The 15,625-nt window shown below is 43.9% G+C and overlaps 1 protein-coding gene and 10 non-coding genes across 13 annotated transcripts in view; 3 read left to right on the top strand and 8 right to left on the bottom strand.

The window, feature by feature from the left end:
• The window catches only part of LOC110001555 (protein FAM124A), a 68,769-nt gene that overhangs the window by 8,617 nt on the left and 44,527 nt on the right, over positions 1–15,625 (top strand). The gene's annotated exons all lie outside the window — the stretch shown is intronic.
• Positions 7,472–7,544, bottom strand: trnav-cac (transfer RNA valine (anticodon CAC)). The gene has a single exon. It is a non-coding gene; the product is annotated as a tRNA-Val (tRNA).
• Positions 7,662–7,733, top strand: trnad-guc (transfer RNA aspartic acid (anticodon GUC)). The gene has a single exon. It is a non-coding gene; the product is annotated as a tRNA-Asp (tRNA).
• trnav-aac (transfer RNA valine (anticodon AAC)) lies at positions 8,527–8,599 on the bottom strand. Its single transcript has one exon. It is a non-coding gene; the product is annotated as a tRNA-Val (tRNA).
• On the bottom strand, positions 9,445–9,517 carry trnav-aac (transfer RNA valine (anticodon AAC)). Its single transcript has one exon. It is a non-coding gene; the product is annotated as a tRNA-Val (tRNA).
• Positions 10,763–10,835, bottom strand: trnav-cac (transfer RNA valine (anticodon CAC)). Its single transcript has one exon. It is a non-coding gene; the product is annotated as a tRNA-Val (tRNA).
• Positions 11,818–11,890, bottom strand: trnav-aac (transfer RNA valine (anticodon AAC)). Its single transcript has one exon. It is a non-coding gene; the product is annotated as a tRNA-Val (tRNA).
• Positions 13,136–13,208, bottom strand: trnav-cac (transfer RNA valine (anticodon CAC)). The gene has a single exon. It is a non-coding gene; the product is annotated as a tRNA-Val (tRNA).
• Positions 13,326–13,397, top strand: trnad-guc (transfer RNA aspartic acid (anticodon GUC)). The gene has a single exon. It is a non-coding gene; the product is annotated as a tRNA-Asp (tRNA).
• Positions 14,191–14,263, bottom strand: trnav-aac (transfer RNA valine (anticodon AAC)). The gene has a single exon. It is a non-coding gene; the product is annotated as a tRNA-Val (tRNA).
• On the bottom strand, positions 14,915–14,987 carry trnav-aac (transfer RNA valine (anticodon AAC)). Its single transcript has one exon. It is a non-coding gene; the product is annotated as a tRNA-Val (tRNA).

The following is a 15,625-nucleotide window of genomic DNA, read 5'->3' as shown; positions in this document are numbered from 1 at the left end:
TGATAAATTAAAACTTAAGTATTATACGTATGAAGATGAAACAAGAGGACATAGCAGGATTCTTAGTGTCACCAAAATGTTTGAAAATTAACGTCCAAATCCTGCTTTTTCTTTTTGTAATTGCACTTCTGGGGGTCAATATTGGTCCGTGAAAAAAAAACCCACATCTACAGACAGCCGGGTAACACAAAAAGAAGCAGCCTGAGTCCATTTGTCCAACTGAGTCTCACACTAATGATCACAGCAGAAAGGAGGGACAGATGGATGCCAACTGCTGTGCTGACAGACTCTCTAAAGATGTGGAAGGACAATACGAGAACTCATTTATCTCAGCGCTGTGTGTGGCTGCTGTTTTCGGCCTGTGTGTGTGTAGTCATGCATGCCTATGTGCACATGTGCACTGATGAGTTCATTTTCAAAGGTGCATGCAGCATTGGTCTCCTCAGAAGTATATTTAGTTTCTGGTTCAGAGGGTACTCCTGTTTATACATGTGGTTTAAACCCCTGTCCTTTGACCTCAGCTCAGACCAGCCATAAGCCCCCCAGAGATAGACTGATATCAAGTCACACCACCAACGTCTATCTGACCGAGGTCGTACTCTAATGCTGGGATCCAGTAACAGAAACTGGAGAAATTATAATGCCATTTGTTTTTGTGCACAATGAGTCTATTACTGTTAACTACTTCAAGACCTTGGTGCAGGTCACGGCAATGCATTTGTACTGGAGTTCCAATGCTTTTGTTAACATATCATTTTCCCTATAAGAATGGTGGTGGTGGGAGTGTCTCAGGAGGCAGAACATGACATATAAAGAACGCTGCAAAAGTCACAGATGGCAAGATGGCAGACACAGTAACAGAGTAGTAAAGTGGAAAAGAACATACTGAAGTGCATGAAAGAGGCTAAAGCAGTCTCACTACAAGCATGAACTTCCCATTGGTTTTGTAAAGGCTGCATGATATACACTTCTTCACTCAGCCCACTATAGCAGTACATTTCCCTGAACATTATCTGCAGTGTTCACACATCTCAACCCTACTTCATACGAAAATTGTATTCTGAGGCTGGCAGAAATAACCTTCCAGATGTAGTTGGTAAATGCTCACTCCCTCGAGGTGAATGTTCCTGAATATTACCTGCTGTTTTCGCACATCAGTTCACTTCTCACGTCGACTTTTTGTTTGTCAATGATAGGAATGAAGTCCACATGAAGTCGGGGTAAACGGGTCCCACCATTTGTGTTCCCTCATGCACCACACGGTGACAATGTCGGGAAATTTTCAGGAGTGCAGTGCATGTGTGAAAGGAGCTTTGGACGGTCATTATGTCACTTATATCATGGTTAATGCATTGTTAAAGACTAAAGTCTTGAATATGGAAAAGATGACTCCATATTTCTGACTTCAGTACCAAAGCCACATCTGCATTAGGAAAATGTAGCTCAACTCTCACTGGAGTCTTAATATTGTGTGTTTAATCAGACATACATGCAAAGATTTGTGCTGTGTTTTATCTAGTTAAGAAATGGAAAATGACATGCAACATCAGCAATGAAAAACTAAAAGCTGATCTGTCTTTCATGCCATCTGCAGCTGCTCTGCGCTGCGTCTTTAAATGTTTTCAATAGAAGGTAAAAAGGTTTTGATTCAAGAGGCTTCAAGAGTCCCGCCCCAAACGCTTTATCACATCACCTCAGTTTCTATTGGCCACAGCAGATGAGTGTCCATTCAATCTAAGTGACCCATGACCCTGCCCCCAATGCTTTTCTGCGTGTGTGTGTGTGTGTGTGTGTGTGTGTGTGTGTGTGTGTGTGTGTACATGTATGTAACACAGAGGGGGGGTTGGCTGCCTCAATAATGAGTGTTTTGGGGGCCATGAAGGGGGAGTTTGAATTACAGAGAGGTCAGGCTGTACCAACAGAAAGATGCAGAGCACAGACACCAATACACTAACAGAGACATAAAAATTCATGCATGATTTGTCACACTTGAACGCCTTTAAAATATACTGTAGATGAATTTATTACTCGCAGATGTAGACTCATGAAAAGTTACGCCACGGCTAGGATCCAAAAAGAGAAAAACTTGGATGAAAGATGAGACACATTCAGGACATCCAAATTTTTAATGTAATGGTAAGCAAAACAAAGACCGTGAAATATTTTCTTCCTGAGAAAGACTTCGAGAATGAAGGGAAGATTTCCAAAACACAGAAAAGAAAAATCGTGTATCAGCATATTGAACAGTTGAGTGAGTCTTTTGTACCACAGAGGCAGAGACGGGATGGATAGTCTGACTATAGCAGGTTGATCGGGCTGTCACCAGCAGATGTTAACTCGCTGAGACAAACATGTATTCAGATGTGAACAAATGTTTCTGTTTTTTTATAGAAATCACACAAGAGTGTTCAATCATTAACAGGTTATTTAAATTAAATACCATTTTTGTATTGATCGATTTGAGTTGGTAGCATCAACGAGAGTTGTTTCCAAATATCTGGTCAGATTTTTTGTCTTATTTACTCTTTGTTTGGTCAGATATGTTCTAATTAAAGATATAATATGTATAATTTTAATTTCTAAATTAATTAAAAAATGGCCCGCGAAATCCATAATTTTATAGTTGTAACGGTCCGTGTCTTGTCGTAGCTTCTGCAATCACAGGGTCGCCATGACAGGCACTTCATGTTTATTGTTGCCAAGGAAACACAGGATGTTACATCAAAGACCGCTTGCACAAGGAAATGGGAACTGCTACTGAAAGCTGCCGTACAATGCTGTGATAAAAACATGATATAAAATAATACTTGGATCCATCGCCGATAAACGCCTCAATTCTGAAACCTTCTTTATAAAACATGGACAAGTCTGTTAATTAATGAGGGTATTAAAAGAAAATGAATTGCCAACTATTTTCACTCTTAATTAATCATTTCTTCTTATGTTGGACATTAAAGCTTTTTTTAGATATGATTTTAGGCTCTGGAAGATTTCTACTGAACATTGCCCCCAATTTTTTATAATCGTTTATCGAGTAAACGGTGGATGAAATCAATAAAACAGGAAAATAATGGGCATTATTAGTCAATAACAACAGTAGTTACTGTATAAGTTGCAGGTAAAAAAAACAAAGGTACTTGTTCATGGAAGACCTCTTCTTCAAAAACCTTTTACTTTTAGAAGAAAGAAGATCCATGCACTAAATACAGTGACACTATTCACCCAATCCAACTATTCTTGGGGTGCCCATTAGCTGATGAGTATTTGTATGTATTTTATTTGTAATGGGGCCATCGATGGCTCTATGGTAGAGTTGGTCATCTTTCAGTTGGAAGGTTGGCCGTTTGATCCAAGCTCCTTCAGTCCACATGTCAAAGTGTCCTTGGGCAAGACACTGAACAATCCTTAGTGCGGATGGTTGAATGTGATGTAGTGTAAATGCGCTCAAACTGTCTTTGAAAAGATTCATACATATCTTCCATAGACGTGTGGCCTTTTTAGAGACTTCTAGCTATGGTCCTGAAGTCGTGTGTGCAGTGAGAAGAAGTTTAACGTCGTGGAAATCACAAAACCATTTTCTGTAGACACACCATGGGGTTACCTTGATACAAATACACTTCATTTCCAGTGGATACTGTAAAAAAAATGTGTAGATTCTGGGTTGCACACAGTAAATGTGAACAGGCTACATATGGGAACATTAAGGTTGAATTGCAGGCTGACTTTGTATAGCTTTGATATGATTATGGGACAGTAAACAGAGGCTGACATCAATTTGATCAAATTAAAAACAGTCACATTTAATCTTTTGTGCTTTCATAAGCAGTTTGAGTAAAGAAGGCTGACTGCCAGAAGAAATGACAACACTCTCACTGCAAAGGTTATTACACAATGTAAATAGATTGAATGTTTTGTTTTTTTCTGGTAATTAAAAGAATTAAAAATCAGTTCTTGGTATCTTGTTAAACTTTGAGTACAACAAGCCTTTGTAATTTATCTGCATCTGTATCTCGAAAGATATTAATCATGCTGGTTGTAGTGTGTTCCATTCGTCAGCAGTCAATGATGAGTCTTCACCACCAAAAGTGAAACCTGGGTTATCCAGACTGCCCATTCATCCATGACTGCTTGAGGCTCTGCTCTTGTTTATTCAGCTCAGACAGGCAGCAGATTAGCTGAACCAGAAACACGTGTGTATACAAGTCACTGTGAATGTGCTCCAAATTGTGTCCACGACTCATGCTGCTCTTTATCAGGCAGTGGATTAAATACCTACTGGTGACAGAGCAGGAGCCTTTAAAGTTTCCCTTCCTTAACTGAAGTCATTGGAGATCTGCTATGGTTTAAAGCAGTGCTTAGAACTAGGGACGTGCAAAATCACCCTCGCTTGTCAGCACCAGAAATACAAGTCAGTTGACACATTTTTATTATTTTGGCTTTGGATGTTGGTCAAATGTGCTTAAACTGCAACACAGCAGCCTGCCACTAACCAGGGCTGTAGCCATAAACTGGCTGTAGTTCCAGTTTAAATTTTCATCAAATCAACTCGGAAATGAGTCGGCTGGGACAATCCCAACTTAGAACAGTAGTGTGTAGTAGCTCTGGGTATCATGATACAGAGGCCACGATACGATACATATCGAGATATTCATTGATTATAATCATGTCCTTCGCAGAATTCACTACAACAGCTTTAATGTTGAGAATAACAGCAGAGGCATACGGACCCTACAACTTGAAACACTTAAAGTCAGGTACTTAGATATCCCAGAAATACATTTAAATATTTCAATCCCAGCGCTATGCACCACAGGTCTTTCAAAACTGTCATCACAGCTTTGCAGCCATATCGATTCTGTAACACTGCATGTGTATGGGCTCAGAAACTACACGGTCACCCATCAGGGCATAAATTGAACATAAAATGACAATATAGACCCCAACTTGAGCCACGAGTTGAGTCTGTTTTACAAAAAGATGTGTTGATAAATGCATGTTTAACTCCTAAATTTCAAACAACAGTATCAGCTGTAGGCTCTTGTTTTACCTCAGAACTAACTCACAACTTTATATGCAGCAGAATGTGTTTTCTACCTCACACCTGTAGCAACTATGACGGAAAAAGTGCCATTTAACGGAAAAGTGGGCTTTTTTCTGACACGTAAAGTATGTTCAAAATACAAACAAGCTTCATACAAGTTTTGACTGTTTATTAAAAGGATGACAGAATAATCCAATATAAAAAGCAAATAATGGCTTGAAAAACGACGAAAATATAGAAACCCTTTTACCCTCTTACTTGCCAAGAGGTACAAATAATGTGAAACCACTCCCAATAATGAATTACCAGAGCCATGAATGGATTGCAATGTAAAAAATAGTAATCACAGGTAAAATAATCATTATGGCTCAAACAACACCATCAAAGTGTTTGCTACCTCTGCCTTTCATCAGCTCTGACTTTGATTCACACTCAGACACTTGGGGAGATGATGACGCACTTGTCTGTTTTAAGTGCACTGCTGGGTGTCCTTTCTCAAGCCAAACCACAAGCAGTGGTTTGGCTTGTCAGCCAAGGCACTCGCAGCACAGTTAGTTTGAATCCCACCTGATGGAACAAGGACCACCCGTAACTGCTCAACATAAACCAAAACACACGCACACTCCTGGTGCTTTCTCCCTTGATGATCGTAGGATAAGATCCAGTCTGTGCAATAAGACTGCTTGGATTAAGTGTTACCAAATGTGCGTCGTCTATAGAACAAGTGTTGAACTACAATCTGTGATTGCAGCCGAATTTGCTGCAGTCAGCTATTTATTAATGGTTTAATTGAAGTCATTTGTCTGTCAGTCATGTTGTTGGCCCTTTACGGTAATGAGTTTCTGAGTGAGCGCCTTCTGAGTTCACATTCAGTGCAGTCTGAAAGTGGATTGACAGTGAAATGTTTTCTGCACTGTGGGATTAAAATCAGATGATGAATATGAGGTGTTGGATTTTTTGGGTTGCACTTGGTTCCTAGTAAACTGGAACCTATACAAGACTGTAATAGAGACAGGTAAATAGGGGTGATTGTTGATACCGGTATCGATACAGACACTACTTGGTGGGAAAAAATAAAGACATGACATGAAAGATGTCGAATGGAGGAAAAATCAAGGAAATGGGCCAAGGAGAGAAATTCATACATGGTAGGTAAAAGAAAATGAGAAATTTGCATTGTGACAGTGAAATTCAGATGAGAGATAGGTTCCAGGTTTCTGCACAGGTGACAATATGGTTACTTTCAGGATAAAAGCTAAAGACAATGGTTATTCAGAGTTGACTTTTCTACCTGCTGATGGTTATGCACCATGAACGACAAAACAACCAAGCAGGAACAAACACCACGTCATTCTGCACAGGTGACAATATGGTTACTTTCAGGATAAAAGAGAATGGAACGGTAAGATGTATGCAATACACTGCAGCTCAAATGGACGATAACTATTGGAAATGGACGGGGTGATTGAAGTTGCTGGTTCCAGTCTTTTGCCTTCATCAACCAATGTGTTCACTTTGCTTTATATCAACACGACACGTGATGTTTGGACAGAGTTGAGTCAGAGGTAGTGATTCCTCGCATGCACTCAATCACCGGCGACTGCTGATGCAGCACGGGGAGGACTTAACCCAAAATTTGTGGAACTTTCACCACTTAACACTGTTAGCGAAACTCTGCCTACTGGACCGGCTGTATTTTATATGTCGGACCCTGTAGTTGGACATGCTTTCCTCAACCCTAACCCTAACCTTACCCTACCCTATCCCCATTTTATATATCGGACCCCGAAGTTGGACATGCTTTCCTCAGGTTCAGGCCATCAGCCCGTTCACAAGCCAAAAGAAGCACCACAGAAGTCCTCGTTAGTATAGTGGACAGTATCTGTATCTTTCTACCAGCAGTCCCATTACTTGCCACCTAAGGAAGGTGCTTCACACTAGCCCTACTCTCTAGCTGAGGTGAGGTGAGGAAAAGTTAACTCTCTGTACCTCGAAGGAGGAAAAATTAAGGAAATGGGCCAAGGAGAGAAATTCATACATGGTAGATAAAAGAAAATTAGAAATTGGCATTGTGACAGTGAATATTTTAGTCCCTCTCAGCTGTACTTATCATCAAACCCCACACCATGGTTGACACAGTGCTCCAAACATTGTGAGGTTGCCTGAGTATTGGACTGGGCACAGTCTGATTGTTATACTCCTAGCAAGCTCAGAGCGACAGACAATATTTCTGGACCTCGACACGAGCTTTGATGGACTTCCTGCATATAAGCCAGGTCCCCTAAAATGCCATTGGTAATTGCTATTGGGCTACAAAAGGTGACCTGAAGGCCTGTGAAAAGGGAGATGCGGTACCTGCGTGAGGACTTAGCATTCAAGCGGACATGTCCACCAAAGGAGATAATCCTCAGCAGAAAGAGAACTACCACTTGTTTCCGCCCGGTCTCGAACCGGGGACCTTTCGCGTGTGAGGCGAACGTGATAACCACTACACTACGGAAACTGACAAAAGGCTTTTCGTGGTCATTCGTCAGGTAGTCGACCCGACCCGAAGTTGGACAGGCTTTCCTCAGGTTCAGACCATCAGCCCGTTCACAACCCAAAATTGGCACCACAGAAGTCCTCGTTAGTATAGTGGACAGTATCTCCGCCTGTCACGCGGAAGACCGGGGTTCGATTCCCCGACGGGGAGAAATATTCTTTCTACCAGCAGTCCCATTACTTGCCACCGAAGGAAGGTGCTTCACGCTAGCCCTACTCTCTAGCTGAGGTGAGGTGAGGAAAAGTTAACTCTCTGTACCTCGAAGGAGGAAAAATTAAGGAAATGGGTTAAGGAGAGAAATTCATACATGGTAGATGAAAGAAAATTAGAAATTGGCATTGTGACAGTGATTTTTTTAGTCCCTCTCAGCTGTACTTATCATCAAACCCCACACCATGGTTGACACAGTGCTCCAAACATTGTGAGGTTGCCTAAGTATTGGACTGGGCACAGTCTGATTGTTATACTCCTAGCAAGCTCAGAGCGACAGACAATATTTCTGGACCTCGACATGAGCTTTGAAGGACATCCTGGCTATGACTAGCGATTCTGTGTGCTGGTCATCTATAACAGTGTGACTAGCTACTCGAGACACCAGCATGGAGTTGGGGTGGAACGATTACATTTACCACTTGATTGCTCCCTGCCGCAATAAGCAGATATGTTCTGAGAGATTAACACAAAGCTATGTAGTCGTCAGATGAGAGCATAGGTTCCAGGTTTGCCTCCGGGAGATGCCCAGCGCCTCTTTTGCTCTCAACTTTGATGGACTTCCTGCATATAAGCCAGGTCCCCTAAAATGCCATTGGTAATTGCTATTGGGCTACAAAAGGTGACCTGAAGGCCTGTGAAAAAGGAGATGCGGTCCCTGCGTGAGGACTTAGCATTCAAGCGGACATGTCCGCCAAAGGAGATTATCCTCAGCAGAAAGAGAACCACCACTTGTTTCCGCCCGGTCTCGAACCGGGGACCTTTCGCGTGTTAGGCGAACGTGATAACCACTACACTACGGAAACTGACGAGAGACTTCTTGAGGTCATTTGTCACGCGGAAGACCGGGGTTCGATTCCCCGACGGGGAGAAATATTCTTTCTACCAGCAGTCCCATTACTTGCCACCTAAGGAAGGTGCTTCACGCTAGCCCTACTCTCTAGCTGAGGTGAGGAAAAGTTAACTCTCTGTACCTCGAAGGAAGAAAAATTAAGGAAACGGGCCAAGGAGAGAAATTCATACATGGTAGATAAAAGAAAATTAGAAATTGGCATTGTGACAGTGAATTTTTTAGTCCCTCTCAGCTGTACTTATCATCAAACCCCACACCATGGTTTACACAGTGCTCCAAACATTGTGAGGTTGCCTGAGTATTGGACTGGGCACAGTCTGATTGTTATACTCCTAGCAAGCTCAGAGCGACAGACAATATTTCTGGACCTCGACACGAGCTTTGAAGGACATCCTGGCTATGACTACCGTTTCTGTGTGCTGGTCATCTATAACAGTGTGACTAGCTACTCGAGACACCAGCATGGAGTTGGGGTGGAGCAATTACATTTACCACTTGATTGCTCCCTGCCGCAATAAGCAGATATGTTCTGAGAGATTAACATAAGGCTATGTAGTCGTCAGATGAGAGCCAGGTTTGCCTCCGGGAGATGCCCAGCGCCTCTTTTGCTCTCAACTTTGATGGACTTCCTGCATATAAGCCAGGTCCCCTAAAATGCCATTGGTAATTGCTATTGGGCTACAAAAGGTGACCTGAAGGCCTGTGAAAAGGGAGATGCGGTCCCTGCGTGAGGACTTAATATTCAAGCGGACATGTCCGCCAAAGGAGATTACCCTCAGTAGATAGAGAATCACCACCTGTTTCTGCCCGGTCTCGAACCGGGGACCTTTCGCGTGTTAGGCGAACGTGATAACCACTACACTACAGAAACTGACAAAAGGCTTCTCGTGGTCATTCGTCACGTAGTCGACCTTCTTTCTGAATTTAAACGCTTCAAATGCTAAAGACAACCGGTTATTCAGAGTTGACTTTTCTACCTGCTGATGGTTATGCACCATGAACGACAAAACAACCAAGCAGGAACAAACACCACGTCATTCTGCACAGGTGACAATATGGTTACTTTCAGGATAAAAGAGAATGGAACGGTAAGATGTATGCAATACACTGCAGCTCAAATGGACGATAACTATTGGAAATGGACGGGGTGATTGAAGTTGCTGGTTCCAGTCTTTTGCCTTCATCAACCAATGTGTTCACTTTGCTTTATATCAACACGACACGTGATGTTTGGACAGAGTTGAGTCAGAGGTAGTGATTCCTCGCATGCACTCAATCACCGGCGACTGCTGATGCAGCACGGGGAGGACTTAACCCAAAATTTGTGGAACTTTCACCACTTAACACTGTTAGCGAAACTCTGCCTACTGGACCGGCTGTATTTTATATGTCGGACCCTGTAGTTGGACATGCTTTCCTCAACCCTAACCCTAACCTTACCCTACCCTATCCCCATTTTATATATCGGACCCCGAAGTTGGACATGCTTTCCTCAGGTTCAGGCCATCAGCCCGTTCACAAGCCAAAAGAAGCACCACAGAAGTCCTCGTTAGTATAGTGGACAGTATCTGTATCTTTCTACCAGCAGTCCCATTACTTGCCACCTAAGGAAGGTGCTTCACACTAGCCCTACTCTCTAGCTGAGGTGAGGTGAGGAAAAGTTAACTCTCTGTACCTCGAAGGAGGAAAAATTAAGGAAATGGGCCAAGGAGAGAAATTCATACATGGTAGATAAAAGAAAATTAGAAATTGGCATTGTGACAGTGAATATTTTAGTCCCTCTCAGCTGTACTTATCATCAAACCCCACACCATGGTTGACACAGTGCTCCAAACATTGTGAGGTTGCCTGAGTATTGGACTGGGCACAGTCTGATTGTTATACTCCTAGCAAGCTCAGAGCGACAGACAATATTTCTGGACCTCGACACGAGCTTTGATGGACTTCCTGCATATAAGCCAGGTCCCCTAAAATGCCATTGGTAATTGCTATTGGGCTACAAAAGGTGACCTGAAGGCCTGTGAAAAGGGAGATGCGGTACCTGCGTGAGGACTTAGCATTCAAGCGGACATGTCCACCAAAGGAGATAATCCTCAGCAGAAAGAGAACTACCACTTGTTTCCGCCCAGTCTCGAACCGGGGACCTTTCGCGTGTGAGGCGAACGTGATAACCACTACACTACGGAAACTGACAAAAGGCTTTTCGTGGTCATTCGTCAGGTAGTCGACCCGACCCGAAGTTGGACAGGCTTTCCTCAGGTTCAGACCATCAGCCCGTTCACAACCCAAAATTGGCACCACAGAAGTCCTCATTAGTATAGTGGACAGTATCTCCGCCTGTCACGCAGAAGACCGGGGTTCGATTCCCCGACGGGGAGAAATATTCTTTCTACCAGCAGTCCCATTACTTGCCACCGAAGGAAGGTGCTTCACGCTAGCCCTACTCTCTAGCTGAGGTGAGGTGAGGAAAAGTTAACTCTCTGTACCTCGAAGGAGGAAAAATTAAGGAAATGGGTTAAGGAGAGAAATTCATACATGGTAGATGAAAGAAAATTAGAAATTGGCATTGTGACAGTGATTTTTTTAGTCCCTCTCAGCTGTACTTATCATCAAACCCCACACCATGGTTGACACAGTGCTCCAAACATTGTGAGGTTGCCTAAGTATTGGACTGGGCACAGTCTGATTGTTATACTCCTAGCAAGCTCAGAGCGACAGACAATATTTCTGGACCTCGACATGAGCTTTGAAGGACATCCTGGCTATGACTAGCGATTCTGTGTGCTGGTCATCTATAACAGTGTGACTAGCTACTCGAGACACCAGCATGGAGTTGGGGTGGAACGATTACATTTACCACTTGATTGCTCCCTGCCGCAATAAGCAGATATGTTCTGAGAGATTAACACAAAGCTATGTAGTCGTCAGATGAGAGCATAGGTTCCAGGTTTGCCTCCGGGAGATGCCCAGCGCCTCTTTTGCTCTCAACTTTGATGGACTTCCTGCATATAAGCCAGGTCCCCTAAAATGCCATTGGTAATTGCTATTGGGCTACAAAAGGTGACCTGAAGGCCTGTGAAAAAGGAGATGCGGTCCCTGCGTGAGGACTTAGCATTCAAGCGGACATGTCCGCCAAAGGAGATTATCCTCAGCAGAAAGAGAACCACCACTTGTTTCTGCCCGGTCTCGAACCGGGGACCTTTCGCGTGTTAGGCGAACGTGATAACCACTACACTACAGAAACTGACAAAAGGCTTCTCGTGGTCATTCGTCACGTAGTCGACCTTCTTTCTGAATTTAAACGCTTCAAATGCTAAAGACAACCGGTTATTCAGAGTTGACTTTTCTACCTGCTGATGGTTATGCACCATGAACGACAAAACAACCAAGCAGGAACAAACACCACGTCATTCTGCACAGGTGACAATATGGTTACTTTCAGGATAAAAGAGAATGGAACGGTAAGATGTATGCAATACACTGCAGCTCAAATGGACGATAACTATTGGAAATGGACGGGGTGATTGAAGTTGCTGGTTCCAGTCTTTTGCCTTCATCAACCAATGTGTTCACTTTGCTTTATATCAACACGACACGTGATGTTTGGACAGAGTTGAGTCAGAGGTAGTGATTCCTCGCATGCACTCAATCACCGGCGACTGCTGATGCAGCACGGGGAGGACTTAACCCAAAATTTGTGGAACTTTCACCACTTAACACTGTTAGCGAAACTCTGCCTACTGGACCGGCTGTATTTTATATGTCGGACCCTGTAGTTGGACATGCTTTCCTCAACCCTAACCCTAACCTTACCCTACCCTATCCCCATTTTATATATCGGACCCCGAAGTTGGACATGCTTTCCTCAGGTTCAGGCCATCAGCCCGTTCACAAGCCAAAAGAAGCACCACAGAAGTCCTCGTTAGTATAGTGGACAGTATCTGTATCTTTCTACCAGCAGTCCCATTACTTGCCACCTAAGGAAGGTGCTTCACACTAGCCCTACTCTCTAGCTGAGGTGAGGTGAGGAAAAGTTAACTCTCTGTACCTCGAAGGAGGAAAAATTAAGGAAATGGGCCAAGGAGAGAAATTCATACATGGTAGATAAAAGAAAATTAGAAATTGGCATTGTGACAGTGAATATTTTAGTCCCTCTCAGCTGTACTTATCATCAAACCCCACACCATGGTTGACACAGTGCTCCAAACATTGTGAGGTTGCCTGAGTATTGGACTGGGCACAGTCTGATTGTTATACTCCTAGCAAGCTCAGAGCGACAGACAATATTTCTGGACCTCGACACGAGCTTTGATGGACTTCCTGCATATAAGCCAGGTCCCCTAAAATGCCATTGGTAATTGCTATTGGGCTACAAAAGGTGACCTGAAGGCCTGTGAAAAGGGAGATGCGGTACCTGCGTGAGGACTTAGCATTCAAGCGGACATGTCCACCAAAGGAGATAATCCTCAGCAGAAAGAGAACTACCACTTGTTTCCGCCCGGTCTCGAACCGGGGACCTTTCGCGTGTGAGGCGAACGTGATAACCACTACACTACGGAAACTGACAAAAGGCTTTTCGTGGTCATTCGTCAGGTAGTCGACCCGACCCGAAGTTGGACAGGCTTTCCTCAGGTTCAGACCATCAGCCCGTTCACAACCCAAAATTGGCACCACAGAAGTCCTCGTTAGTATAGTGGACAGTATCTCCGCCTGTCACGCGGAAGACCGGGGTTCGATTCCCCGACGGGGAGAAATATTCTTTCTACCAGCAGTCCCATTACTTGCCACCGAAGGAAGGTGCTTCACGCTAGCCCTACTCTCTAGCTGAGGTGAGGTGAGGAAAAGTTAACTCTCTGTACCTCGAAGGAGGAAAAATTAAGGAAATGGGTTAAGGAGAGAAATTCATACATGGTAGATGAAAGAAAATTAGAAATTGGCATTGTGACAGAGATTTTTTTAGTCCCTCTCAGCTGTACTTATCATCAAACCCCACACCATGGTTGACACAGTGCTCCAAACATTGTGAGGTTGCCTAAGTATTGGACTGGGCACAGTCTGATTGTTATACTCCTAGCAAGCTCAGAGCGACAGACAATATTTCTGGACCTCGACATGAGCTTTGAAGGACATCCTGGCTATGACTAGCGATTCTGTGTGCTGGTCATCTATAACAGTGTGACTAGCTACTCGAGACACCAGCATGGAGTTGGGGTGGAACGATTACATTTACCACTTGATTGCTCCCTGCCGCAATAAGCAGATATGTTCTGAGAGATTAACACAAAGCTATGTAGTCGTCAGATGAGAGCATAGGTTCCAGGTTTGCCTCCGGGAGATGCCCAGCGCCTCTTTTGCTCTCAACTTTGATGGACTTCCTGCATATAAGCCAGGTCCCCTAAAATGCCATTGGTAATTGCTATTGGGCTACAAAAGGTGACCTGAAGGCCTGTGAAAAAGGAGATGCGGTCCCTGCGTGAGGACTTAGCATTCAAGCGGACATGTCCGCCAAAGGAGATTATCCTCAGCAGAAAGAGAACCACCACTTGTTTCCGCCCGGTCTCGAACCGGGGACCTTTCGCGTGTTAGGCGAACGTGATAACCACTACACTACGGAAACTGACGAGAGACTTCTTGAGGTCATTTGTCACGCGGAAGACCGGGGTTCGATTCCCCGACGGGGAGAAATATTCTTTCTACCAGCAGTCCCATTACTTGCCACCTAAGGAAGGTGCTTCACGCTAGCCCTACTCTCTAGCTGAGGTGAGGAAAAGTTAACTCTCTGTACCTCGAAGGAAGAAAAATTAAGGAAACGGGCCAAGGAGAGAAATTCATACATGGTAGATAAAAGAAAATTAGAAATTGGCATTGTGACAGTGAATTTTTTAGTCCCTCTCAGCTGTACTTATCATCAAACCCCACTAGCTGACTAGCTACTCGAGACACCAGCATGGAGTTGGGGTGGAGCAATTACATTTACCACTTGATTGCTCCCTGCCGCAATAAGCAGATATGTTCTGAGAGATTAACATAAGGCTATGTAGTCGTCAGATGAGAGCCAGGTTTGCCTCCGGGAGATGCCCAGCGCCTCTTTTGCTCTCAACTTTGATGGACTTCCTGCATATAAGCCAGGTCCCCTAAAATGCCATTGGTAATTGCTATTGGGCTACAAAAGGTGACCTGAAGGCCTGTGAAAAGGGAGATGCGGTCCCTGCGTGAGGACTTAATATTCAAGCGGACATGTCCGCCAAAGGAGATTACCCTCAGTACCTGTTTCTGCCCGGTCTCGAACCGGGGACCTTTCGCGTGTTAGGCGAACGTGATAACCACTACACTACAGAAACTGACAAAAGGCTTCTCGTGGTCATTCGTCACGTAGTCGACCTTCTTTCTGAATTTAAACGCTTCAAATGCTAAAGACAACCGGTTATTCAGAGTTGACTTTTCTACCTGCTGATGGTTATGCACCATGAACGACAAAACAACCAAGCAGGAACAAACACCACGTCATTCTGCACAGGTGACAATATGGTTACTTTCAGGATAAAAGAGAATGGAACGGTAAGATGTATGCAATACACTGCAGCTCAAATGGACGATAACTATTGGAAATGGACAGGGTGATTGAAGTTGCTGGTTCCAGTCTTTTGCCTTCATCAACCAATGTGTTCACTTTGCTTTATATCAACACGACACGTGATGTTTGGACAGAGTTGAGTCAGAGGTAGTGATTCCTCGCATGCACTCAATCACCGGCGACTGCTGATGCAGCACGGGGAGGACTTAACCCAAAATTTGTGGAACTTTCACCACTTAACACTGTTAGCGAAACTCTGCCTACTGGACCGGCTGTATTTTATATGTCGGACCCTGTAGTTGGACATGCTTTCCTCAACCCTAACCCTAACCTTACCCTACCCTATCCCCATTTTATATATCGGACCCCGAAGTTGGACATGCTTTCCTCAGGTTCAGGCCATCA

Source organism: Labrus bergylta, chromosome 13 (assembly GCF_963930695.1).
Source record: "Labrus bergylta chromosome 13, fLabBer1.1, whole genome shotgun sequence".
NCBI lineage: Eukaryota > Metazoa > Chordata > Actinopteri > Labriformes > Labridae > Labrus > Labrus bergylta.
This window is presented reverse-complemented; position numbering and strand designations above follow the sequence as displayed.